The sequence below is a fragment of the Pan paniscus genome, chromosome 22 (genome assembly GCF_029289425.2).
Source record: "Pan paniscus chromosome 22, NHGRI_mPanPan1-v2.0_pri, whole genome shotgun sequence".
Taxonomy (NCBI): Eukaryota; Metazoa; Chordata; class Mammalia; order Primates; family Hominidae; genus Pan; species Pan paniscus.
The window spans coordinates 2,875,912-2,903,686 of NC_073271.2; the positions used below are offsets into that span (position 1 = coordinate 2,875,912).

At 36.7% G+C, this 27,775-nt stretch overlaps 1 long non-coding RNA gene and 1 pseudogene across 1 annotated transcript in view; one reads left to right on the forward strand and one right to left on the reverse strand.

Moving 5' to 3' along the window:
• Positions 1-13,821: 13,821 nt before the first annotated feature.
• The window catches only part of LOC134729745 (protein FRG1B-like), a 39,215-nt pseudogene continuing 25,261 nt past the window's right edge, over positions 13,822-27,775 (forward strand).
• The window catches only part of LOC134729746 (uncharacterized), a 52,245-nt gene continuing 40,792 nt past the window's right edge, over positions 16,323-27,775 (reverse strand). Inside the window, exon 2 of the long non-coding RNA XR_010111150.1 lies at positions 16,323-21,228. This is a non-coding gene — a long non-coding RNA (uncharacterized LOC134729746). The remainder of the gene's footprint in view (positions 21,229-27,775) is intronic.

The window sequence follows — 27,775 nt, forward strand, 5'->3', positions numbered from 1 at the left end:
TTTTTTTAAAAAAAAAAAATCTGTGCACTTCAACAAAGTACAGAGAAACAATATGGAAATTTATGAGAAATTCAACAAAGAATTTAAAATAATGGGAAAAATCAAATGGAAATCCTGGAGGTGGAAAGTTCAGTAAACAAACTGAAAAAATGCACTAGAGGGCATCAAGAGCAGAACTGATCAAGCAGAAAAAAAAAGCAGTGAGCTCAAAGACGGGGTCTTTGAAAATATACTGTCAGAGCAGAAAAGAGAAAAAAATGAGAAGAAACAAAGAAAACTTATGAGATCCATGGGACACCATCAGAAAAACAAATCTACAGTGTTAAAATGTAACTAAGAATGAAAAAGAGTTAGAAGCTTATTCAGAGGAATAACAGACAACTTTTTAAACTTGGAGAAGGATTAAGATGTTTAGGATGGCCAAAGGTCACTAATCAGAATTAATCTGAATAAGACAACCACAAGACACATTATAATTAAACTTTTAAACGTCAAAAACAAAGAGTAGGTCCTGAAAGAATTAAGAAAAAGGAAGCGTATAACACATGAGAGAATTCCAATGTGCCTGGCAGCAGACTTCACAGCAGAAACAATATGGGCCAGGAGAGAGTAGGATAATAGAATAAAGTGCTGAAGAAAAAAACTGTCAACCATGAATACAGTATCCAGCATGGCTCTCATTTAGAAATGAAGGAGAGGTTAAAACATTCTAAGACAAACAAAAGATGAAGGAATTCATTGTAACCATACCTGCCTTAAAAGAAATGTTAAAGAACAGTCTTCAAACTGAAAGAAAAGGTCACTAATATGTAATACAAAAAATTGGAAGGTATAAATCCGCAGGTAAAAATAAATATTCAGACAAATTCAGCATGCTCTAATATAGTAATAATTGAATGTAAACCACTTACATGTTTTTAGTAAGAAGGTTAAAATACAAAACAAAAACAATAACAACTACAATAATTTGTTAAGGGATAAGTGATATAAAAGATGTAAATTAAGACATCAAAAATGCAAAATGTGGGGGAGTGATTGAGTTAAAGAGCAGAGTGTTTGCTTTTCCCCATTTCTTATTACCAAAATTAAGTTGTTATCCATTCAAAATTACCTATTGAAACTATAAAATATTCTTCACATGCCTCATAGTAACTAAAAGGCAAACATTTTTATTAGATACACTAAAAATAAAATAACAAGAAACAAAAACACACAGAGAAAATCACTTAACTACAAAGGAAAACAACAAAGGGACAAAAAGGTACAAAAATTCTAAAAGACAACAAGAAAACAGTATATGGCAGTATAAGTCCTTATCTATCAATAATTACCTTGAATGGAAATAGATTAAACTATCCAGTAAGAAGACAGAGAATGGGTAAATTGATTAAAAACAAGACCTAACTATATTCTTTCTACAAGAGACTCCCATCACCTGTAAATACACACATAAATTGAAAGCGATCAGATGAAAAAATATATTTTATGATAATGGAAACCAAATAATGCAGAAGTAGTTATATTTATATCAAATAAAATAGACTTCAAGTAAAACAACTGTAAACACAGACAAACAAGGTCATTATGTAATAATAAAGGGGTCAGTACAACAAGAGAATACAATAATTGTAAATATATAATGCACTCAACATTGGAGAATCTAAATATATAAAGCAAACATTAATAGATCTAAAAGGAGAGACAAAAAACTGTACAATAATAGTAAGAAACTTCGACATCCGGTTTTCCGCAATGAACAGATCATTGAGAATTTCAACAAAGAAACATTTAAACTGCACTCTAGATCAAAAGAATTTAACAGTTATTTACATAACATTTCATCCAACAATTGCATAAATCACTGTCTTTTCACCTGCACATGGAATATTGTCCATGATAGATATGTTAGACCACAAAACAAGTCTTAGTTAATCAAAAAATCAAATAATATCACTTGTTTTTTTAACCATATGGAATAAAGCTAGAAATAAACAACAGGAGGAACTTCAGAAATTTTGCAAATACATACAAATTAAACAACATATCCTTAAACAACCAATGGGTCAATGAAAAAAATTTAATTTTAGAAATGTCTGAAGACAAATAAAAATGAAATCAGAACATATGAAAACTTATGAAATACAGCAAAACAGTCCTTAGAGGGAAGCTTATAGCAATACATTTCTACATCAATAAAGAAGAAAGATAATGAATAAACCATCTAACAATGTATTTCAAGGAACTATAAAATCAAGAACAAACTAAGACCCAAATTAGAAAAAGAATATAAAGATCAGAGCACAAATATACAAAATGAAGACAAAAAATACAAACGACTAATTAAATGAAGGAATCTTTTTTGAAAACGTAAAATTGACAAATGTTTTGTCAGACTAAGAAAAAAGGAGAAAATTCACATAAAATCAGAGATGAAAAAGGATATACTATGATAGACTCTAGAGAAATATAAGGAATCATGAGTAAGTACTACAAACAATTATACGCCAATAAATTGAAAAACTTAGAAGGAATACGTATGCTCTGGACACATATAACCTATCAAAATTGAAGAAAGAAGAAATAGAAAATGTGAACACACCAATGACAAATAATGAGATTGAAGGAGCAATTTAGGCTCTCAGTCAAGGAAAATCCAAAAGACTTCACACAGTAGCTCACACCTGTAATCTCACAGTTTAGGAGCCCAAGGCAGGAGAATCACTAGAGGCCAGGAGTTCCAGATTAGCCTGGGCAACACAACGAGACTCCATCTCTAAAAATAAAAATAAAAATTATCCAGGTATAGTGGTGTGTATTTGTACTCAGGAGGCTGAGGCAGGAGGATCACTTAAGACCAGGAGTTTGAGGCTGCAGTCAGCTATGACTGCACCACTGTATGCCAGCCTCAGTGATAGAGTGAGGATTCTGTCTCTAAAAAAATAGAGGAAGAAAGAAAAGTTCACAACTTGGTGGTTTTCGCTGACAAATTCTACAAAACATTTAAAAAACTTATACAAATTATTTACAAACTATTTCAAAAAATGAAAAGGAGGGAACTCTTCCAAACTCATTCTATGAAGACAGCATTTCCTGATTCCAAAATGAGACAAGAACAGCAAACAAAAGAAAACTCCAGGCCAATATCATTGATAAACGTAGATGCAAACATTCAAAACCAGCAGTTCTAGCAATGATATTTCAAAAGCATATTAAAAAGATTATCCACCATAATCAAATGGTATTTACCCGGGGAGGTAAGGATAGTCTAATACATGTAAATCAATAAAATGTGATACATCACATTAAACAATGAAGGATTAAAAACATATAATCGTTTCAATAGATGCAGAAAAAGCATTTGACAAAATTAAATATCCTTTTATGACCAAATCTTTCAACAAATTAGTTATAAAAGAACATAATAAAATAAAGACCATATGTGATAACCCACAGGCAACATTATACTGAATGGTGAAAACTTGAAAGCTTTGCCTCTAGGATCTGGAACAAGACAAGGATGTTCACTTTAATCACTTTTTTCAACATAGTACTGGAAGTCCTAGTCAGAACAGTTAGGCAAGAGAAGGAAATAAAAAGCATCCAAATTGGAAAAAAAAAGTCAAATTGTCCCTCTTTGCAGATGACATGATCATATATGTAAAAAACCCTAAATACGCCACTGAGAATCAGAAATAGTAAATGAATACAATAAGGTTTCAGGATACAAAAGCAACATAAAAAATCAGTAACATTTCTATACACCAATAGCAGACTATCTGAAAAAGGAATCAAGAAAGTAATCCCATTTAAAATAGCTATTAAAAAAACAAAATACCTACAAGTAAATTAAGCTACAGAAAGATGAAAATTATTAAACATTGATAAAAACAATTAAAAAATTAAAATAAATAGAAAGATATCCGATGTTCATGGACTAGAAGAATTAATATTGTTGAAATGACCATGCTATGAAAATCAATCTATAAATCCAATATAATCTCTATCAAATTTCCAATTTCATTCTTCACAGATGTTAAAAAAATCTTAAAATTCATGTGAAACTACAAAACACCCCAAATAGCCAAGTAAATCTTAAGCAAAAAGAGCAATGCTAGAGGTATTACACTATCTAATTTCAAAATATATTACAAAGCTATCTTAACTAAAACAGCATGGTATTGGCATAAAAACAGGCCCGTAGACCAGTGGAACAAAAATAGAGAGCCCAGACATAAAACCACATATTTACATGCAACTTATTTTTGACAAAGATGCAAACATTCAACTGGGAAAAGACAGTCTTTTCAACAAATGGTGCTGGGAAAGTGCATATCCACATACAAAAGAATGAAAGTAGACCCCTATCTCTCATCATATACAAAAATCAACTCAAAATAAATTAAATATTTAAATGTAAGACCCCAAACTATGAAACTAGTAGAAGAAAACTTAGGTGAAATGTTATATGTCATTGGTCTGGGCAAGGACTTTTTAGAAAAGACATCAAAAGACATGCACAACAAAAGCAAAAATAAACAAATGGGATTACACCAAATAAAAACTTCTGCACTGCATAGGAAACAATCATGAGAGTGAAAACACAACCTACAAAATGGGAGAAAATATCTGCAAACTCTTCACTTCATAAGGGGTTAATATCCGAAATTTATAGAAAACTCAAACAACTCAATAGCAAAAATACAAATAATTGGATTAGAAAATAGTCAAGACAGCTGAATAGACATTTCTCCAAATAAGACAAAAAAAAAAAAAAAAACACCAACAGGTATATGAAAAAATGCTCACCATCACTAATAATCAGAGAAATGCAAGTCAAATCCACAGTGAGATATCATCTCACCCTGTTTAGAATGCTTTTTATGAAAGAGTCAAAAAATAACAAATGCTGGCAAGGATGTGAAGAAAGGGGAATTTTCATACACTGTTGGTGGAAATGTAAATTAGAGCAATTGTTATGGAAAACAATATAACTTCCAAAAACGTTAAAAATAGACTTATCACAAAATCCAACAATCCCACTACTGGGTATATATTCAAAGAATATTAAATCAGTATGTCAAAGAGATTTCTGGACTCTCATGTTAATTACAGCACTAGTCACAATAGCCTAGAATCAACCTAAGTGTCCATCAATGAATGAATGGAGAAAGAAAATGTGGCATATATGCTGTATTTGGTCATTCTTGCATTGCTATAAAGAAATACCTGAGATTGGATAATTTATAAGAAAAGAGACATAATTGGCTCCTGGTTCCATGGGCTGTACAGGGAGCATAATGCCAACATCTGCTTGACTAGTCAGGAAGCTTGGGAACTCGTTCACTATCATGTGGTATCACCAAGCCATGAGGGATCTACCTCCATGACCCAAACACCCCCTACCAGGCCCAATCTCTAACAGTGGGGATTACAATATAACAAGAGATATGGGTCAGGACAAATATCCAAACTATATCATATGCACATTTGGCCATAATGAAGGGTAAAATCGTGTCACTTGTGACAACATGAATGAGCATAGATGACATTGTGGTAAGTGAAATAAGCTAACCATGGTAAGACAAATATCACATGATCTCATTCATATGTGAAATCTAAAAACACTCATCTACTAGAGAGTAGAAGAGTGGTTACCAGACTGGGAAAGATAGGGAGGAGAGGTTTTAACAATGTGTCATGTATCAAAATACCACATTGTACCCCATCAACATGTGAAATTATCATGTATCCACTTAATAAAAGAAAAGAAAAAAGAAAATGGAAGAGTCAAGATACTGGGGCACTTGAAGAGATAGAAGAGAAGGTGAGTTGGCAGTAAGGAAGAGAGAGTCTGAAAGAGCATGTCACAGAGTGGAACATTAAAGTTTATAACATTAGAAATCAATTTTTAAGTTATTGAAAAGTTAAGTTTATAGCCATGAAAGTGAGTAGCTCAATTGAAGTGAAAGTAAAAGTCAATGAAAGATTAAATTAGAAAATATATTGCTTGGCATTTAGTAATTACTTCAGAAATATTAATAAATCTTAAGAAAATTAAGAACACCAAAGCATTCATAGTGGGCCATTATCATAATACGAATTTATGTGGTAATATTTTATTCTTTCCAGTGAAGGGAGTAATTCAACAGTCTTGATTACAGGTTAGAAAATGATTTCTCCAGGTGTGACCCACTGACCAGATTCATTGTATTTGAATTGCTTGAGCAATTTGTTTCAGGAGAAAATGGAAAGATTTTAAGATGGACCAACGAAATTACCACTGAGTGTCTTTAATGGAAATCTCATCCTTGTCTAGAATAACCTGGGTTATCTGTTTCTATGGGGTCTCTGTGCCTTTTGTTTTCTTTGTTATTTGCAATTCTGTTAGTTGTAGATTACTGATAGTAATGCAAATATTCTTGTCTATAGACAGGCAAATGATTGATTTTGGTGGAAGTATAATTAATTTTCCTTTTTCCACCTTCCATCAAGAAGTCAGTTTTGAACCTATCAAGCAAATTTATTTCAGTGTTCCTTAGTGCCTAGATATGTGTGTGGCTCTTAATTTTCCATAAAACTTAGCATAACATCTTACTGGCTCCCTCATTAAATAAATGAGTTAAAAATCTTAGACAAGTGTTCATTTTATATTTGTAAGTCATAATTTACCCTATTTTAAGCAATTTTCCTTTATCATTCCTAAAAATCCAGATTCCTATGTCCCATGCTAGACCTATTGAATCAAAATCTCAGGCCGAAGGCACAATAATTTACGTTGTTAGTAAGCTTTTTAAGTGATTTTTAGGCATACTAAATTGTATTAACCTTTACCATTCTAATTCTTTAAACTTGAATTATTGTATTTATAATTCCATCTTCATCAAATTAAACTTTTGGTTAGCAAAAACTGTAGAAACCCCCTTATTCAATCAGATTGGGACCAGCAATAAACAGATTAATCACAAATTTAAGTTAGATGGAGGAATCATAAGAAGTATTAGATGTAAGTCCTTAAAACTTAACTTTAATTTAAAAGACATGTGTAAATAAATTTGCCAGAATTTTGATGACAAGATCAAAGCCTTGCACGGATTCAGAGTGGAGTTTCTTGTGGAAACTATGCCAATGATATGTTGTCATGGATTTCTTGTTCACTTTCTGTGAAGACAACTGGGGTAAAGCAATCTGAAATCCTAGATTACACAATTTTTCCCATTTGTTTCTAGTTGTCTTGCCAACAGTTAAGCTGACCGCAACTGTTTGAGTTTCTCATTTTTCCAACACATTTAGTTTATTTCTCAAAGAAACAACAATGCTACTCTTGTTATACTCATTTGCTCAGTTTACATAATATTTATTTATTTATTTATTTAGAGACAGAGTCTCACTGTGTCACCCAGGCTGGAGTGCAGTGGTGCGATCTCTGCGCACTGCAAGCTTCGCCTCCCGGGTTCATGCCATTCTCCCGCCTCAGCCTCCCCAGTAGCTGGGTATACAGGCACCCGCCACCACGCACAGCTAATTTTTTTGTATTTTCAGTGGAGACGGGGTTTCACCGAATTAGCCAGGATGGTCTCGATCTCCTGACCTAGTGATCCGCCCGTCTCAGCGTCTCAACATAATATTTAATTAAATCGCATACCTACAAGAACAAGAACAAATGGTGTAAACATATTTAGGAATCAACACAGCTTCCTCTTAGAAACTATACAATTTCTGTGATGGAAGGAGAAATTTACAGGCATTAAAAGTAGCTCAAAGGCTTTCAGTTTACAGTGGACATCAGTCAATAAGTTGTACAGGGGTAGTAGAAAGTGCTAATTGCAAATCAGTTAAGTGGAGGTCAGTTAAGGCAGCATCCACTGTATCTTAATTTGTAAAGTGAATGTTCTAAAACTGGGTTCACTTTTGCTATAAAGGACCAGATGATAAATATTTTAGGCTTTGCGAACCATACGGTCTCTATAGCAACCATTCAACTCTACCATTGTAGCAGGAAAGCACCATAGATCCATAGATGTGCTCCAATAAAACTTTATTAAAACAGGCAGCTGGTCTGAGGGCCATGTATATATCTTGCTGTTTTCATACAATTTTCTAAGTTAGTAGTCCCCTGCCTTTTTAATAATCAAGGATTACTTTTAATCCTCTCCTCTGATTTTATGTTTCAAAAGCCTTAAGAAAACCCCACAAAATATATTTATTTTGTAATTTTGGGGGGTTTCTTATTTTACTAATAAGTAATCAATGATATATAAAGGCTACCCACTAGGTCAGTATGAAATAATCAACATTATTAACTCTAATGACTTAGTTCTGGATAGAAATAAAAAGTATTCAACTATATATATATAACTTAAAACCTGTATAGCTTTTTCTGGTGTAAATATATAACTTTTCGAGATTTTTCAAGTATTAAATAAAACTTTTGGAAATCCTCACACCTGGCTCCCTATGATGACATTCAAGAATTCTTAGGATTCTGGGAATCTTAGAATGAAAGTCACTGCTCTGTAGGAATGAATGAACGAATAAGAAAGGGAAGGAAGAAGAAAGAGCATGTTTACTAAATGTAAATTAATCATCAAGGAACTGTTATTTTATTAATACATTTGTCAATTTTAGGTTGCCAAATCTAACAAGATACCAACATGGCATTCATGGTGATCACACCTCTAGTCAAATTTTATTTTAGTTCATTGACTATAGTATTAATATCCTGAAATACTCAAAAATTCTGTCCTAACTGTGTGAATAATTCACTTATTAATCACCCTATACACTACTTAATGAATGGAATGATGCTTGGAATAAAGATAATTACAGGGCTAAAAGAGTTTTCTCCAGAGGCAGGTTATAAGATTTTGTTGTCTGACTGGATTAAAACAAAATTAATCAATATTTTCTGCAACCAGTGGCTTTTGACTTAGTCATCTATTAATATCTATCAATCACTATAACCTCAGTCCTATTTCCTCCATTCTTCTTTTTGCTATCATAAAAACTTGTCCATTTTTTTTCCTGTTAGATCTATATGTTTCTCCTCTTTTCTTTTCATCCAAACAACTGGACATCAACTTAGTACAGATAGTGCAATTGATCCAAACCCTACAGAACTCACTGTTTCCATTTACATAACTTACATAACTGTCAAGCTGAAATCACTCTCAAATTTTTTTAATTCAAAATTTTAATTTCATTTAATCATATTTATTTATTCATTCATTAATTTATTTTGAAAATAATTTTAACTTGTATTTTACATTCAGGGGTACATGTGCCAGTTTGTTACATGGGTATATCTCATAATGCTGAGTTTTGGGGTATGAATGATCCCATCATCCAGATGCTGATTTGGTATGGTTTGACTCTGTGTCCCCACCCAAATCTCATGTTGAATTATAATTCCCAATGTAGGGGGAATGACCTGGTGGGAGGTGATTAGCTCATGAGAGCAGACTTCCCCCTTGCTGTTCTTAGATGGTAAGTGAGTTCTCATGAGATCTGATGGTTTAAACATATGGCACATACCCCCTGGCTCACTTGCTCTCCTGCCGCCATGGTAGAACGTGCCTTGCTTCCCCCTTCACCTTCTGCCACGATTATAAGTTTCCTGAAGGCTCCCAGCCATGCTTCCTGTGCAGCCTGTGGAACTGTGAGTCAGTTAAACCTCTTTTCTTTATAAATTACCCAGTCTCGGGTAGTTCTATATAGCAGTGTGAGAACAGATTAATACATGAGCATAGTACCCAATAGTTAGTTTGTCAAACCTTGCCTTCCTCCTTCTCCCCTCTAGTAGTCCCAGTGTTTATTCTTTCCATCTTTATGTCCATAAGTACCCAGTGTTTAGCTCCCACTTATAAGTGAGATCATGTGGTATTTCGTTTTGTATTCCTGCATTAATTTACTTAGGATAATGGCCTTCAGCTGCATCCATGTTGCTTCAAAGGACATGATTTTGTTATTTTTATGGCTGCATAGTATTCCATGGTGTGTGAAATGGTTTGGAAGGTGGCCCCTATAAATCTCATGGTGAAATGTAATCCTCAGGGTTGGAGGTGGGGCCTGGTAGGAGGTGTTTGGGTCATGGGGGTGGATCTCTCATGATCTGATACCATCCTTGTGATAGCGAATTCTTTCAAGATCTGGTTGTGTAAGGGTGTGTGGTACTTACCCCCACTCCCATTCTCTCTTGCTCCTGCTCTGGCCATGTGATGAGCCTTCTACCTCTTCACCTTCCATCATGAGGAAAAGCTCCCTGGAGACTCCACAGGTGCAATCAGATGCCGTCACCATGCTTCCTTTACAGCCTGCAGAGCTATGAGCCAATTTAATCTCTTTTCCTTATAAGTTACCTAGTCTCAGGTATTTCTTCATAGCAATGCAAGAATGGCCTAATAATACTGTGTGGATGTACCACATTTTATTGATCAAATCCACTGTTGATGGGCACCTAGGCTAACTCCATGTCTTTGCTATTGTGAATAGTGCCGCGATGAACATGCAAGTGCATATGTCTTTTTGGTAGAATAACTGACTTTCTTTGGGTCATATACCAGTAATGGAATTGTTGGCTTGAAAGGTAATTCTATTTTAAATTCTTTGAGAAATTTCCAAACTGCTTCCAACAGTGGCTGAACTAATTTACATTCACACCAATTATGTGTAAATGTTCCCTTTTCTCCAGAGCCTCCCAAGATCTGTTGTTTTTCGATTTTTTAATAGTAGCTATTCTGACTGGTATAGGATAGTATCTCGTTTTGGTTTTGATTTGCACTTCTCTCATGATTAGTGATGTTAAGCCTAATCTCTGCCACCTGAAAACTGGGAAAATACAGCGTCACTTGTCAAAATAAGTTGTTTTACTTTGCTTTAAAAACAATCAATTGAGTAGTATATTTCTTCCATCAAAATTAACAAGTAAACATTTAGAAATGTACAGTACCTTGCTGTTAAGTCTTCGCACAAGTATACCAATCCAACATAAAGGCCATCTTAAACTTTCATTTGAAATGAAAGGCAATTTTTAAGAGGTTAAGGGCTAGTAATTTGTTAAAGTCCTGAAGTTAAATCAGCTCAAGTAAATACAAAGACTTTCTTTTAATTAAAGCCTTTTAAATGAACACTTTAAAGCATTGTTGGTTTCTCCCTCAAATCTTGTCCAAAGCCACTGTTTACAACTCAGTATATCAAAGAAGATTTCAGACATGATTGTGAAGCTCCCTCAACTTACAATGTGCTATTTGCAACTTTAGATGGCTATCATTCTGGCTTTTCTACCTTTTAGCAACAATAAGCACACCATTCCCATTTCTCCCCCACCCTGACTTACCCCTCTTTGCATTTAATATATAATTTTTCTCAGAGTGTTCTTACACATCTTTAACTGTAAATATGACAAAAGCACACAGTATAGTACATGTGCCACATGTATAAATGTTGTATCTAGTCATACAATTTTCCTTTTAAAAAAGAAATATTTTAATTTCAAAAAGCAAAGACTCTAGGAATCTTTTCTAGCTGCCAGTCATAAAAACATAAATTCCTGGTTAGATTCCCAAATTTGCCTGACCATAAGAACCACTTGTGATACCTGTCAAACACATGTATTCTGAGTCCCATCCGTGATCTCCTGAATCAGAATCAGCAGATGAGAGGCCTGGGAATACACATTTTAAACAAACGTCCACAGTGATTACGATTAGTCAAGCTTGAAAAAAATTTCACTAGGATCTTTATGACTGAATAACCTCACAAACATAGGAAAGTTACTGGAGAAAAATATGGGCAGAATTTCAGAATTCTGCCTTTGCTGAAAGTGTTTGTTCCCTCCTCCTCTACTCATCAAGACCTGACTGCTTATGTAACTCCCCCAAACCACCAACACCTGGAAGGAGTTGAAAATGATTTTAATGAAAAGAAAAGCTGATGTTTAATTTCAAAACTGACGGCGACAATAGAAGGGAGAGGCATGAATTTATCTTGATTCTAACACAAAGCATTGTATTTGAGTCTACAAACGAAATTGGTTTCATTTTTATTTTTTGTAAGTTTTTGCCAAACTCTAAGCATATATAGAGGCTGGGCAAGAAAGAAAGAAATACAGAAATATGGCATATGCCATCCCTTATTTATTTCCTCATGCGACAAGCCAACAGCTTTTTCACCTAGTCCCTGCTTCAAGCTTTGTGTCTACTTCTCTATCAGAAATGGAGCTTCCCTAAAGACTGCCTCAATGTCAGTTACCCAGAGGCCTTTTTTCCATCTTGTGCTCCTAAACTTCTATGATATTAAATGATATTACCCTTTCTGGAAATTCTCCTTAGCTTTGATTTTATAATTTTACTCTAACTCTGTTTCATTCCTTCTTTTATAGCCTTTCTTTTCTCTATCCCTTTACTGCAGACATGTTGTACGGCTTTGTTCTTGACCTTCTGATCTCTCCACATTCATTCCCTCAGAGCATGTATCCATTTTTTTGGTGTCGGCATTCCTGACTATCTGATTATTACCATCATATAACAATGTTGGTGATAAGCATAGCTAACATATCCTAGGCATTTTCCATGTAGATTATAATAAGCACCCTATATAATTTATACCATTTAATTCCTCAAACCTAAATGGTACTATTACTAACCACATTGTATGAGATGAAGACACTGAGATTTTCATCAAAACCATGGAAAGCCAACGTGAGGAGCCCCTGTGTGTATCCTTTGTTAATGCCTCTGGGCATCATGGCATGTGGATTGCCGTGGAATGGGGATTAGGAAGGGCAGCACTGTGAAAACACCAGAAAATATGTTATGATAGCGGGTAAGGAAGCTCATCTCTGCACATTGAGATGGTTTTGTTTCTGAGTAAGGTTTGAGATGAGCCAATCCTGACTCCGTGGTGCCACCAGGGATCACGAATTTAATAAGATCTTCGTGGATGCTTGGAACCCAACTGGTCTCTGTTTTGTACTTTAAGGAAAGAGCCACAGCTTGAGTGGGGTGGTTTTGGTGTCACATACGCTATCAATAATACCCACCGTTTTGGTGTCACATACGCGATTAATAATACCCACCGCTGCAGAGGAATCACCGTGGACTACTCCTCCTTTCATCCCATACTCTTGCGATGGATCCCTCTCACCTGTTTACTGATTTCATTCAAATTCTTCAGCGACCACAGGACCCCGACTTGCCTTCTCTATCCTGGCTCCCATCACTCTGCTTTACAGGCCTGGCATGCTCGCGGCTCCTCACACCAGCGCTGCATGGCTCCCTCCACGCCTCTGCCCTGTTTCCTCCATCTGACAGGGCTAGTTTCCTCCATCAGACACGGCTAGCTTCCTCCATCTCTATCGGGAAAAAGCCTGCCCAGCGTTCAAGACCCTCCTCAGATGCCGCCTCCACGATTAGGCTTCTTCCTGACCCCTGAGCCTGTAACACGCGCCTGTAACTCTCCACCTCAGCCCACATTCCCACAGCACTTGCGACGTCCGCGGCCCTCAACATGGCGCTTCATTCTATTTTAGGGTATTTCCTGCTTGTTTCCTGCACACACGGTCGCGCGAGGCACAGCCCCGAGTGACCCATGCACGAGTGGCCAGCGCTTCCAGACGCGCCGCCGCAGGCCGGCGAGGGAAGGCTGAGCCGCTTCCTGCCCCCGCGGGGACCGTCGCCAGCCCGCAGCTCTAGCGGGAGGCGGTTCCACAGCGAGCCAGGCAGTCCCGCCACCGTCAGCACCGGCGCCTCGGGCGGGCTTTCCCCACCTCTGGGAGGCACGAATCCTCAGGGGCTCCTCGAGAGGGCGCCAGGGAGCAGCTGCGTACGGACACCTTTCGGCCCTCTGCGGCCGCCGTAGCTCCCCGGCAGAAACCCGGAAGTGGAAATCTCAGCCATTCAGCGTTTGGGTGAAGACGAAGGCGGGTTCTGGACAGACGTACGCTGTCAGGGAGTGTTTACTTCGCCTCCACTTCTGTTCCTCCCCGCCGTGGTGCTGCTCTGGGTCACATATTCGTCCTGAGCCGGCTTCAGCCTCTCCGCGCAGAAGTCTCCCAGAACCATGGCCGAGTACTCCCATGTGAAGTCTACCAAGCTTGTGCTTAAGGGAACCAAGGCGAAGAGGTGGGTCCTGCAGCTCCGGCGGGAGCCTCCTCAGTTCTTTTCGGACGCACTCCACCCCCTCGAATCCGGTGGAAGCCGTGGCGCGGAGAGCCGGCTTTGTGGCCTCCCAGGCTTCGCCCTGGCCCCTGTCCGGGCTGGACGGAGGCCGGACCGCGGTTCCTGGCGCCTGTGCAGAGAGGGGCAGCCTCCCGCGCGGACGACCCTGGAAACAGGATAGACGGGCGGGTGACCCGTGGCCCCGTACCCACGAGTTTCGGTCCTCTGAGGCATCTCTCCAGGTCTCTGCCTGGTGGGTCTGCGTTAGTGTGATCTCGTAGTTCATGATAATAACTTCCTTTATTAGGGATTATTCTTTTCTCCATTGTCTCTTCCTGGAAAAATTATTGATTAATTTTTTCTAAGCTAATATGTAGAGTGAAACCAGGATGAATCACACAGTGGTTGAGGTGTATATGGACTTTGATAGGGATATGGGCTGGAACCTGCACTCTGTCATTTACTAATTTTGTAATTTGTGGCAAATTGGTTAATATGTCTGGACTTCCATTTACTCATTAAGAGATCAAATATCTTTGAACCTCCGTTTACACATTTATACTTTCAGGCCATTTTTTATACCTTTAGAAGACTCTGAGGATTAAATGAGAGAACATATATGCAGTAAATAAATTGAGCCAAATGTGAGGAGGAGGTCGTCGTGGTAATTTATTAGCTCTTTAGGAGAAAAATACCTGTGCATTCATATCCCCGCTTCTTTTATAACTGGCAGATTTGCCTGAGGTTAACTGTACATACAAATATTGAGCATTTCCTCCTGGTCTCCGTGATAAACAAAGCTTTTGATATTGTTAGGCAAGATGGAAAGAAAGTATCAAGGAGTGAGCTGAAGCCACTGCCCTTGAGAATCCTCTCGAGGAGTCTGGCCTCATGAAGATGCCAGAATAAACGGCAGGTATATCCTGAATGAATGTGAGATTTTTACCCTGTGAATTTCCTGTGAGGAGTGGTGAGTTATCTTCTGAAAACTTTATGATGAAAATGCAGACAAGAGTGTCTTAAGATTATCGTAATAATCATAATTAATGCTTATATAGCACTTTCAATGCACCAAGAAATTGTTGTAGGCACTTTGCACATTAACTTTTTTCAAATCGCTCTTGGGTTTTTTTTTTATTGCGATGTAATTCATAATTATAAAATTCACCCTTTTTTACAGTCAGTGGTTTTTAGTATATATTCAAGAGGTTCACTACTGTCTAGTTGCTCAGCATTTTCATCATCTCAGAAGAATCTCTTCCTACCCATTAAAGCAGTCACATCCCATCCTCCCCCTCTCCTAGTCCTTGGCAACCACTAGTCTGCTATCTATGTGAAATTGCCTATTCTGAATATTTCCTAAGAAATCATGCAACATGTGGCCTTTTGTATCTGGCTTCTTTCATTTATAACATTCTTGAGGTCCATCATTGTTGTAGCACTTGTTCCTTTTTATGACTGCATAGTATTCCATTGTATGGATGTAGCATTTTGTTCATCCATTCATCAGTTGATGAACATTTAGGTTGTTTCCCCTTTTTGACTATTGTGACTAATGCTAGTGTGAATATTCTTATGTAAGTATTTTTGTGGGTGTATGTTTTCATTTCCCTTGGGTATACATACTTAGGAGTAAAATTGCTGGGTCATATGGTAACTCTTTAACTTTTTGAGGAACCCCAAACTGTTTCCTGTAGATGCTGCACCATTTTACATTTCCACCAGCAATGTGTGAAGATACATATTACCTCTTAATCCTCACAATAGCCTTAAGAGTTAAGTTATTATCCTAATTTTTTAAGTGGGGAAACTGACTCACAGAGAGATTCAGTACCTTTTCCAAAAATCACAGAGCTAAGAAATGACAGAACCAGGATTTAAAATCTGGCAGTGTGGCTCTACAATCTGCTTTGAACTTTAACATGATATGTACAAAGCCTGAAGCAACTTCTCAGTACTGTATTTAAGAGGGCATAGCAATGTAAGTCTTCCTAAATCAATAATTTATAAATGCAACAGCTTAAAAGACTTCCAAGTTTCAATCTTATGATATTTATTTATCACACAAATCGATATACCTAAACTCATCTATATAAATTATGTCCTGTAGTAAGAAGAAAAAGAGGAAAGATAAGAAGAGAAGAAGATGAAGAAACCCAGTTTGATATGTTGGTGAGTCAGATTTCAGTGCTTTATTCTGAAAAAAAGTTAACAGTTCTTGAGATCTCATTGAAAATATTTTCCTAGTTAGAAATTTATGATGTATTCATATTTGTCTTAAAGTGCTTAAATATTACCTACATTTGTAAATTCCATTTATTCTTTAGCACAGTAGATGCTACTGATGCCTTTACTTCATTATCAGAACAGAGCACAGGAGAGAAGAATTACAACTCTCTGACTTAGTAGGCACCATTAGACTGCTTAATAGCCAGAGATTCTGATACATAATTTTAAAGGCTTAATGTAAATGTTATTCAACCAAATATATTTTACAATTTATTTTCTTTGAACATGTATACATTTTAGTTGTAGAAGTCAGTTGTCTCTTAAACGAAGTATCTTCACAGGAAAAATCATTATTTTGTGAACTCTGAAATGAATGAAAATTTTAAATACAATATCAGGGTAGCCTGTAAATGATACTAGAAATAAACTGACTCAAACACACTTAACCAGCCTGTTTTCCGTTTAGCTGTTTCCATACTTTTTTTTTCTGTTTTAAAACTTGGCAAGTTGCATTTTGAATCTTGATAAATTATGGAAGCTTAAAAATATATAAAATATGGAATGGTATAAAACTAATGTTCTGGAAGAATCATTGCTTTTGAAATGGCAAATCAACAATTCTAAAATTAGGGTATATATCTAGGGTAGATATGTAGATGTGGAATTGCTGTGTCAAAGGATAAGTGAATGTTTAACTATATAAGAAACTGCCAAAAATTTTCTAAAGTGGTTGTGCCATTTTACCCTCCCACCAAGAATGAATTAGTTCTCCAGTTACACCCTTGCCAAAAGTTGATGGTGTTGTCAGTCTTTTCTCCCAGTCTGAGTTTTTCCTTTTCAGTTTCTTAATGGTGGTTTTTGGATGGACAGCTTTTTTTTTTTTTTTTTTTTTTGAGATGGAGTCTCACTCTGTCGCCCAGGCTGGAGGGCAGTGGCGCAATCTCGGTTCACTGCAAGCTCCACCTCCCAGGTTCATGCCATTCTCCTTCCTCAGCCTCCCAAGTAGCTGGGACTACAGGCACCTGCCACCACGCCCAGCTAATTTTTTGTGTTTTTAGTAGTCACAGGGTTTCACCATGTTAGCCAGGATGGTCAGAAGCTGTTAATTTTTATAAAGCTTAGTTTATTTTTTTCTTTTATGGTTACTACCTTATCTCTTTGATCTAAGAGATCTTTCCTTACCCCAAAGTCAGGAAAATATTCTACGTTGTCTTTTAGAGGCATCATAGTTTTAGTTTTTACATTACATCTGTCTTTAGTCTCAAATTAATTTATGGCATGGTGTGAGTTTGTTTTCAAAATATACTTTTTTTTTTTTTTAACATCTTGATAGCCATTTGTGCCAGCACCACTGGTGTTTCCTTTTTCCATTAATCCAGTTTCATATCTTCATAAAAAATCAATTATCTTTCTATATATTGGTCTATTTCTGGACCCTGTTCTATCGATTGTCTGTTTTTCTTTTGGTATATTTCTCTTGATTGCTATAATTTCATGAAGTCTTGAGATCAGGTAGTGTGTGTCCTCCAACTTTGTACTTACTATTAGTTTATTAATTTCTATAGTGAGGCCTGTTGGATTTTCTTGGAGAATTGTATTGAGTCTAGATCATTTGGGGGAGAATCAACATCTTAATATTGGGCCTCAATATTTCATAATTTTCAATGTAGCAGTCTTGCATGCCTGTTTAAAAATTTATTCTTAAGTATTTTATAATTTTACACTACTGTCAGTAGAACTTTTGAATTTGATTTTCCAGTTGTCTGCTGTCAGTATGTAGATATACAATTGATTTTTGTATAGTGACTTTGTAGTCTCATAAGTCTGTTTCACTTATTACTTCTAGTGGTTTGTTTATATAGAATACTAAGAAATTTGCAATTATGTTTCCTGTGACTATCATTTTACTTTCTTTCTGATCCTTACGTCTTGTCTTGCTTTTTATTGGTTTATTATACTGCCCAGGACTTCCATAGTGTTGAACATAAGTCACGAGAATGGGCATAATTGCATTGTTTCCAAGCTTAGGCAGAAAGCTTTCAGTAGTCCACCATATGGTATGGTGTCTCTAGGATCTACAGAGAAAACCTTTATCAAAATGAGGACATTCCTTTTAAACTTTGTTTCTTGGGAGTTTTTTATCATAACAATGTTTAATGCTGTCAAATGCCTCTTTCTGTGTCTGCTGAGATGATTATACAACTTTCTTCATTTTGCCAATGAATTACATTGGTTTCATTTTCAACTTTTAAACTAACTTTACATCCCTGAGATAAACCCCACTTGGTTGTGGTGCGTTGCCTTTTGGGATATTGCTAGATTTGATTTCTAGGTTTTTTTTTTTTTTTTAAGATTTCTATATTGGTGTTGATGGGAGATATTGAACTTTTGTATCCTTTTCTTGTAATGGCTTTATTTGATTTTGGTGTCAAGGCGATACTGGGTGTCATAAAATTAGATGGGAAGTGCTGTCTCCTTCCCTGTTTTTGGAAATAGCTGTGTAAGATCGGTATGATTTCTTCCTTACATGTTTGATAGGATTTACCAGTGAAGTCATCTGAACCTAGAGGGTTTTGTTTGGTTTGGTTTTAATTTTTTGTGGGAGAATTAAGATATTTTAAGAGATATGTTCAGATTTTTCTGTTGTCAGTTTTGGTAACTTGTGTCTTTTAGGAAAATTTCATTTCATCCAAGTTGTTGGATTTATTGGCATAAAATTGTTCAGAATATTCCTTTAATATCCTTTTAATGTCTGTAGAATCTAATCTGTATTGCAGTCTCTTCATATTGGCAATTTGTGTTTTTTCTATTTTTTCCTGGATCAGTCAGTCTAGCTGGAGGTTTATAAATTCTTTATAAGATCATTTATTTTAGATCATTAATGATCTTTTACTACAGGGGTATTCAATCTTTTAGCTTCCCTGGACCACAATCGAAGGAGAAGAATTGTCTTGGGCCACACATAGAATACACTAACGATAAGCTGATGAGCCCAAAAAAAAAAAAAAAAAAATCTCATAATATTTCAAGAAAGTTTATGAATTTGTGTTGGGCTGCATTCAAAGCTGGCCTGGGCCACATGCAGTCCTCAGGATTTGACAAGCCTGTTTCAGTATTACTTATTTTATCTTTTTTTCATTTTTTATTTCATGTATTTTCAGTCTTTTTTTCCCCTCCCTTTAACTTATTTTCAGTTTACTTTGCTCTTGTTTTATTGCTTCTGAAGAAGAGAGTTAGATCTCTTCATTCCACTTTAGTTTTAGTTATAGTCAACACATTCTGCTTTCATTTTCATTCCATTCAAAATATTATCTAGTTTTCCTTGTGATTTTTCTTTTCATGGACACTTGAGTTATTTAAAAGTGTATTGTTTTTAATTTCTACTACATAGAGATATTATAGGTATGTTATGGTTGCTGATTTCTAATTCATTTATAGTATAGTTGGAGAACATACTTTCTTAGTGAATTTCTACGTACACTTGAAAAGAATGTGTATTCTGCAGATGTTGGTTCAGGGTTTTTTTTTTTTTTTTTTTGGAGACGAATTCTCGCTCTGTTGCCCAGCAGGCTGGAGTGCAGTGGCACAATCTCGGCTCACTGCAGCCTCTGCCTCCCAGGTTCAAGTGATTCTCCTGCCTCAGCCTCCGGAGGAGCTGGAATTACAGGCACCTGCCACCATGCCTGGCTAATTTTTTAAATATTTTTAATAGAGACGGGGTTTCACCACGTTGGCCAAGCTGGTCTCAAACTCCTGACCTCAGGCGACCCACCCACCTCGGCCTTCCAAAGTGCTGGGATTACGGGCGTGAGCCATGGCACCCGGCGGTTCAGTGTTTTTTAGATGTCAGTTAGATCAACTGGTGGAGCTTGTGTCTATGCACATCTGTGTCCTTACTGATTTTTTATTCATCCTACAATGTAATGAGAGTTATGTTAGAATCTCCAGCTGTAATTCTAGATCTGTCTACTTGAGCAGTTTTTGCTTAAAGTATTTTGAAGCTGTCATGTGTACGCATTTAGGATTGTTAAGTCTTCCTTATAAATTCAGTCTTTCATTTTCATAACATTTTAACCTTTATTTCTGTTAAATGTCTTGATGCCTAGTTAAATTATTTGACCACCCTTTTTCTCCTGTCAAGCCGGGCCTTTGTTAGTTCGTGGTTATTTATTAGGTTTTTGCCTGTAGACTTAGACAGTGACTCTTACTCTAGGAAAGGCTCATCCTCATGGGCCTCAGCCACATGTTCTAAGTATACTTGGTGAGTTCTGTCCACTCTGCTGTGTCCCAAATTTGTGTGATCTCTGGCATCTCCAGTCAGCCCTCAGAAGTGCCAGCTACTCTGCAGAGGCCTTGTGGAGCCTGCCTACTGTATGCACTCCCCCCAGCCCTTGGCCCCAGACCTGCAGAGAACTTTTGCATACTATTCCGAGGCCTCACCTGTATGTAGTTCCCTCTTCTCCAGTACCTTATTCTATAAACTCCAAACATGTTAGCACTGCAAGACTCTCAGCTTAGTGACAGTGACATTGCCTCATTTTTGGAGGTCTCTACCTCTCTGCGTGGTCAAGAAACTGCCATTGGGCAGAAAACAGAAGTGTGTGTGAGATTTGCCTCCTGTGTTTTCCTGTTCTCAAATATCACAGTCCTGTTCTGCCTGTGTTCCAGTCCCCGAAAACAGTTTTCTCAAATATTCTATCCAGTTTCAGTTTTCTCGTTGGTCATGGTGGGAGGGCAAGTCCATCTTGGCTGGAAGAGGAAGTCCTTCTGCATCTTTTTCTCTTTGTCCTTCCACCTTCTTTTGCATTGTGGATTTTCTAAACTTGCCGTATAAGTAAGCAAGTGCCTATTTGTGAAGGGAAAGAAAAAAACCTTTTAATTTTTTAAAGCCCCTCTGTTGGTTCCTCACAAGGATCTGAAGGGATTGGTAAATAGGATGAAAGAAACTCTGTCTTTCACATGGAGAGTACCATGTGTGACATTAATAAAAATGAGCCTGTCTGTAAGCAAGGATTTTCACTGAGCTCTGCTAGATTCAGAAGCAATTGAACTTACAACATCGTAGTTTGCAAAACACAAATTTGATTTACCCAGGAACTAAAGCTAAGTCAGCTATGGGTTAATAGAAGGTCTGTGAAGAGTACTTAGACTACAGTAAGATTGGGGAAGAAAATTCCCTTTCCAAATCTAAGATATATCATTCCTTTGTGCCAAGCACATAATGAAGGCAGAGATTTAAGGGGGTCCTTAGCACAGAAGCACTGGGTTAGTCAGAATGTGAGGTGAGCTGTCACACAGCCTTGATGCTAGAATGAGGGTGCCCTGGTAGTATCTTATCAGCCATGACACTGGTGCATCGGGCCAGTTTTTTTTTTTTTTTTTTTTTTTTGAGACAGGCTGTTGCTTTGTTGCTCAGGCTGGAGTGCAGTGACATGATCATGGCTCGGTGCACCCTCGACCTCGTAGGCTCAAGCAGTCCTCTCACCTTGGACTCCCGAGTAGCTGGGACCACAGCCTTGTACCCCCATACCCAGCTAATTTCTTAATTTTTTTGTACAGATGGGGGTCTCCTTTTGTTGCCTAGGCTGATTTTGAACTCTTGGGCTTAAATGATTCTCCTGCTTCCACCTCTCAAAGTGCTGGATTACAGGCATGCCAGACATATGGGAACATTCTCAACTATGTGAAAATATGTGAAAAGCTTTGTTATGCATTGTGAGACAACACAGCGGAAATATTTCACCATCTGCCTAAGGTTTAAAAGGAAATAACTTTAAGCATGTGTCTAAATAGCAAGTAATGTTTTTGAGTGGATTCTCTTAAATTCAGCTTGGGCGTCTGCAGCATATACACAGCTTGAGCTGTCACCTGACGTAGAGACAGGCAACTTCAGTGCCCACTGTTCTTAGGATCCACTGCTTTTTCACAGCTAAAACCCCGGAGTGGCACCGTTAAATATTATGTTATGTTACTTTAGTCGCTAAACATATAAGCATACCTTCAAAGGTTGAATGTAGGCCACTTGCAGAAAGTAGACAGAATGCTCACATTTAATTCTTGATGATACTGTGTTTAGCTTTCTTATTCTTTGAAATCCCATTGAGAAAAAATACTGGCATCTGCTCAAAGTAATTTCTTTTTCAGTTGACAATATTATAAGTAATGTTATTGTATCATTTCCCTACTTGGACAGAGTGTGAAAATTTTGAGGAGCTTGTCTGCCAGAAATTTCTTCTTCATTTGCAAAACATTAATGAGATATTATATTTAAATGATTTTATTTAATATTAAGTGTACTTGGTGAACGTGGCATAGAACATACAAAATAAAACTAAGTTAAAATTATTAACTGTTACATTTATAAGAAAGGCTTGCTAATCATCACACTGTTCATAATGATTCTGAATAAAGCATTATTTCTTTTACTGAAAACAATTGTAGCTATAACTCAATCATCTAAATTGTCATTAGTTTTATTGCTTTCTAATCGTCTTTAGCTGAAATTTTAATTTTGATTAATTTTCTTTTTCTCCATTGTTTTTGTGTGTGTGTGTGGAGGTAAAATATACAGAATATAGAATTGGCCAGTTTTTCTTTTTTTTTCTTTATTATAATTATACTTTAAGTTTTAGGGTACAAGTGCACAATGTGCAGGTTACTTACATATGTATACATGTGCCATGCTGGTGTGCTGCACCCAGTAACTCATCATCTAGCATTAGGTATATCTCCCAATGCTATCCCTCCCCCCTCCACCCACCCCACAACCGTCCCCAGAGTGTGATGTTCCCCTTCCTGTGTCCATGTGTTCTCATTGTTCAGTTCCCACCTATGAGTGAGAATATGCGGTGTTTGGTTTTTTGTTCTTGTGATAGTTTACTAAGAATGATGATTTCCAATTTCATCCATGTCCCTACAAAGGACATGAACTCATCATTTTTTATGGCTGCATAGTATTCCATGGTGTATATGTGCCACATTTTCTTAATCCAGTCTATCATTGTTGGACATTTGGATTGGTTCCAAGTCTTTGCTATTGTGAATAATGCCACAATAAACATACGTGTGCATGTGTCTTTATAGCAGCATGATTTATGGTCCTTTGGGTATATACCCAGTAATGGGATGGCTGGGTCGAATGGTATTTCTAGTTCTAGATCCCTGAGGAATCGCCACACTGACTTCCACAATGGTTGAACTAGTTTACAGTCCCACCAACAGTGTAAAAGTGTTCCTATTTCTCCACATGCTCCCCAGCACCTGCTGTTTCCTGACTTTTTAATGATCGCCATTCTAACTGGTGTGAGATGGTATCTCATTGTGGTTTTGATTTGCATTTCTCTGATGGCCAGTGATGATAAGCATTTTTTCATGTGTTTTTTGGCTGCATAGATGTCTTCTTTTGAGAAGTGTCTGTTCATGTCCTTCGCCCACTTTTTGATGGGGTTGTTTGTTTTTTCTTGTAAATTTGTTTGAGTTCACTGTAGATTCTGGATATTAGCCCTTTGTCAGATGAGTAGGTTGCAAAAATTTTCTCCCGTTTTGTAGGTTGCCTGTTCACTCTGATGATAGTTTCTTTTGCTTTGCAGAATCTCTTTAGTTTCATTAGATCCCATTTGTCAATTTTGGCTTTTTGTTGCCATTGGTTTTGGTGTTTTAGACATGAAGTCCTTGCCCATGCCTATGTCCTGAATGGTAATGCCTAGGTTTTCTTCTAGGGTTTTTATGGTTTTAGGTCTAACGTTTAAGTCTTTAATCCATCTTGAATTGATTTTTGTATAAGGTATAAGGAAGGGATCCATTTTCAGCTTTCTACATATGGCTAGCCAGTTTTCCCAGCACCATTTATTAAATAGGGAATCCTTTCCCTATTGCTTGTTTTTCTCAGGTTTGTCAAAGATCAGATAGTTGTAGATACATGGCGTTATTTCTGAAGGCTCTGTTCTGTTCCATTGATCTATATCTCTGTTTTGGTACCAGTACCATGCTGTTTTCATTACTGTAGCCTTGTAGTATAGTTTGAAGTCAGGTAGTGTGATGCCTCCAGCTTTGCTCTTTTGGCTCAGGATTGACTTGGCAATGCGGGATCTTTTTTGGTTCCATATGAACTTTAAAGTAGTTTTTTCCAATTCTGTGAAGAAAGTCATTGGCAGCTTGATGGTGATGGCATTGAATCTGTAAATTACCTTGGGCAGTATGGCCATTTTCACGATATTGATTCTTCCTACCCATGAGCATGGAATGTTCTTCCATTTGTTTATATCCTCTTTTATTTCCTTGAACAGTGGTTTGTAGTTCTCCTTGAAGAAGGACCTCTTCAAGGAGAATGTGCCAGTTTTTCTGTTTTTATGTGTACACTTCAGTGACATTTAAATACATGCACCATTTTACCTTCCCACCAGCATTGCACAGGGTTTCAGTTTCTCCACAACCTGCCCAACATTTGTTTTTCTGGTTTTCTTGGTTTCTGTTTTTTGTTTGTTTTGATAATAGCATTCTAATGGGTGTGATGTGGTATTGCATTATGGTTTTGATTTATATTTCCCTAGTGACTAGTGATGTTGAGCATCTTTTCGAGTGCTTATTGGCCATTTGTATATCATCTTTGGAGCAATGTCCATGTATATCCTTTGCCCAGTTTTGAATTCTGGTATTTGTCTTTTTGGAGTTCTCTATGTAGTCTGGATATTAATTCCTTATATTGTATGTAGTTTACAAATATTTTCTCCATTCTCTGGGTTGCCTTTTACTCTGTTGACAGTGGTTCTTGATGCACAAAAGTTTTTAATTCTGATGAAGTCCAGTTTGTCTGTGTTTTCTTTTGTTGCCTGTGCCTTTGATGTTCTATATAAGAAATCATTGCCAAATTCATTGTCGTGAAGCTTTTCCAATTTCTTCTAAAAGTTTTGTAACTTTATCTCTTACATTTAGGTCTGTGGTCTATTTTAAGTTACTTTTTGTGTTTGGTGTTAGATAAGGGTCCAACTTCATTTTAGCTGAAATTTTATGTATTTTAAAATTGATTATGAAAAGCATGAAATGTTTAGTTGAATAGAAAATTTTGTGCAGTGGAATTAACTGAATCTTTAAAACCTTTTCGTTATGGAAATATCCAAACTAATCCATACATAGAAGAATATAATGAGTCCCCCATGTGCCCAGGCCCCAGCATTAATTATCAATATTTTGCCAATCTCCTTTCATTTACATGCACCCCCCACACACGTTTTTTACAAGAAAATTTTAAGTAAAATCACAGATATTACATCATTTTACCCGTAAGTACATAAATGTACATTTCTTAATGTGGTATGTCTTTCTCTCATCACCTGTTTTGTTGTTTACTTTTATACATTATACTATGTCATTATCAGACCTTGTAAAATTAACAAGAATTCCTTAATATGTCATATCCAGTTAATGATTGACTCATTTCTACTCTAGTTAAAGTACAATTTAGGAGAAGGTTTGAGGATATTTTTTAACATTAAGATGTAAACTTTTATAACAACTGCTAAAATAATTGTTGCTAGAGTCTAACATTTCTATTGGCAAATTGGAAATTAGTATACATAGACATAGATTCTGCTCATTTTGCTTTCAATCTAAAATCGTTGTTAAGATTACTGGCCGGGTGCAGTGGCTCACACCTGTAATCCCAGCACTTTGGGAGGCAGAGGCAGGTGGATCACGAGGTCAGGAGTTCAAGACCAGCCTGGCCAATGTGGTGAAACCCCGTCTCTACTAAAAATACAAAAAAAAATATTTAGGCATGGTGGCAGGCTCTTGTAACTGCAGCTACTTGGGAAGATGAGGCAGAGAATTCTTTGAACCCAGGAGGTGGAGGTTGCAGTGAGCCAAGACTGCCTCACTGCACTCCAGTCTGGGTGACAGAGCAAGACTCCATCTCAAAAAAAAAAAAAAAGATTACTATGCTAGAAAGTCTTCCTGTAGAGGCATTTTTAAGAAGCATTATGATAGGCATTGCCTCGGGAAAGCAGGCATGAATAGATGGCTGGGGTCTATCATGAGAGAGACCGTTCTCCATATATCACTTTGTACCCTCACATGTTGCCTTTTGTTTTGTTTTGGTCTTTTTTTGAGACAGGATCTTGTTCTGTCACTCAGGCTAGAGTGCAGTGGCGTGATCATAGCTCACTATAACCTTGAACTCCTGGGCTCAAGTGATCCTCTTTCACAGCTCCCCAAGTAGCTGGGATTACAGGCATGCACCCCCATGCCTGGCTGTATGTTGCTATTGTGTATTTTAAAAACCTAATCCTGACTGTGCTGGTAGTCACATGAATCTGTGCACATACATGCAAACAAGTACATGTAAAACTGGTGAAATCTGAATAAGCTTCATGGATTATATCAATGTCAGTTTCCTGATTCTAACAATGTATGATACTTATGCAGGATGTCATCATTGAGACAAAGTGAGTGAAGGATATGTGAGATCTTTGTAGTATTTCTTATGACTGCAAAATAAAAAGTTGTAAAAACTAAGTTATAATAACAAAGAACTCTGTGTCAAAACTAAAATGTAAAGTTGAAATATCAATTTTATTTTTTAGGAATCTGGTGGACGGTAACAAACTTTGGTGGAATTTCAGGAACCATAGCCATTGAAATGGATGAGGGAACCTATATACATGCACTCGACAATGGTCTTTTTACCCTGGGAGCTCCACACAAAGAAGGTTTGTGTCTGGAAGGGAAGATCCTGCCACAAGTGTAGATTTTAGGACATTCATTCACTCAGGCCAAACTCTAACTAGTCTCAAACATTTTCCAAAGAAATGGAACCATTGCATTTGACTCTTCCATTTTTTAATTCCTTAATATTTACCAGCCATTGGGAAGTCCCTCTTTCTAATATAAGCATTTGAAAACATTCCATATAGTTCCATAAGAGTATCTTTGGAAATCAAAACAATATGAATAATTAAAATAGTAAGTGGAAAGAAAAAAGAAAACCTACTTGAGTCAAACATATTTGAATTTCTTTTTTATTCAGACCTATTACCAAAACTAACCTGGGTGCATTTAACAATTTGAAGTTTCCTCATTTTCTTTAGCCCATCAGAGGAAGCACTAATGAGATATGAAGTAATTAGAAGGTAAAAAGCAGTATCATTTGGTCAGCAAGGCCATCCATTGAATAAATGAAAGCGTTTAGCTTTTTTAAATAAGTGCTTATTTATGACTGTATTTTAAAACATAAAGATAAGCTATCTTGAAAGTTATTAAATAAGCATTATATCACCCTGTCTTACTCAGTGTATAAAATTAGCACTGTAGTTACAAGAAGGTAAAGTAGATCTTGATTCCAAAGATACAGTATTACAGTGACATCAGTATATCTGAATATTCTTACATTTAATTGCGGA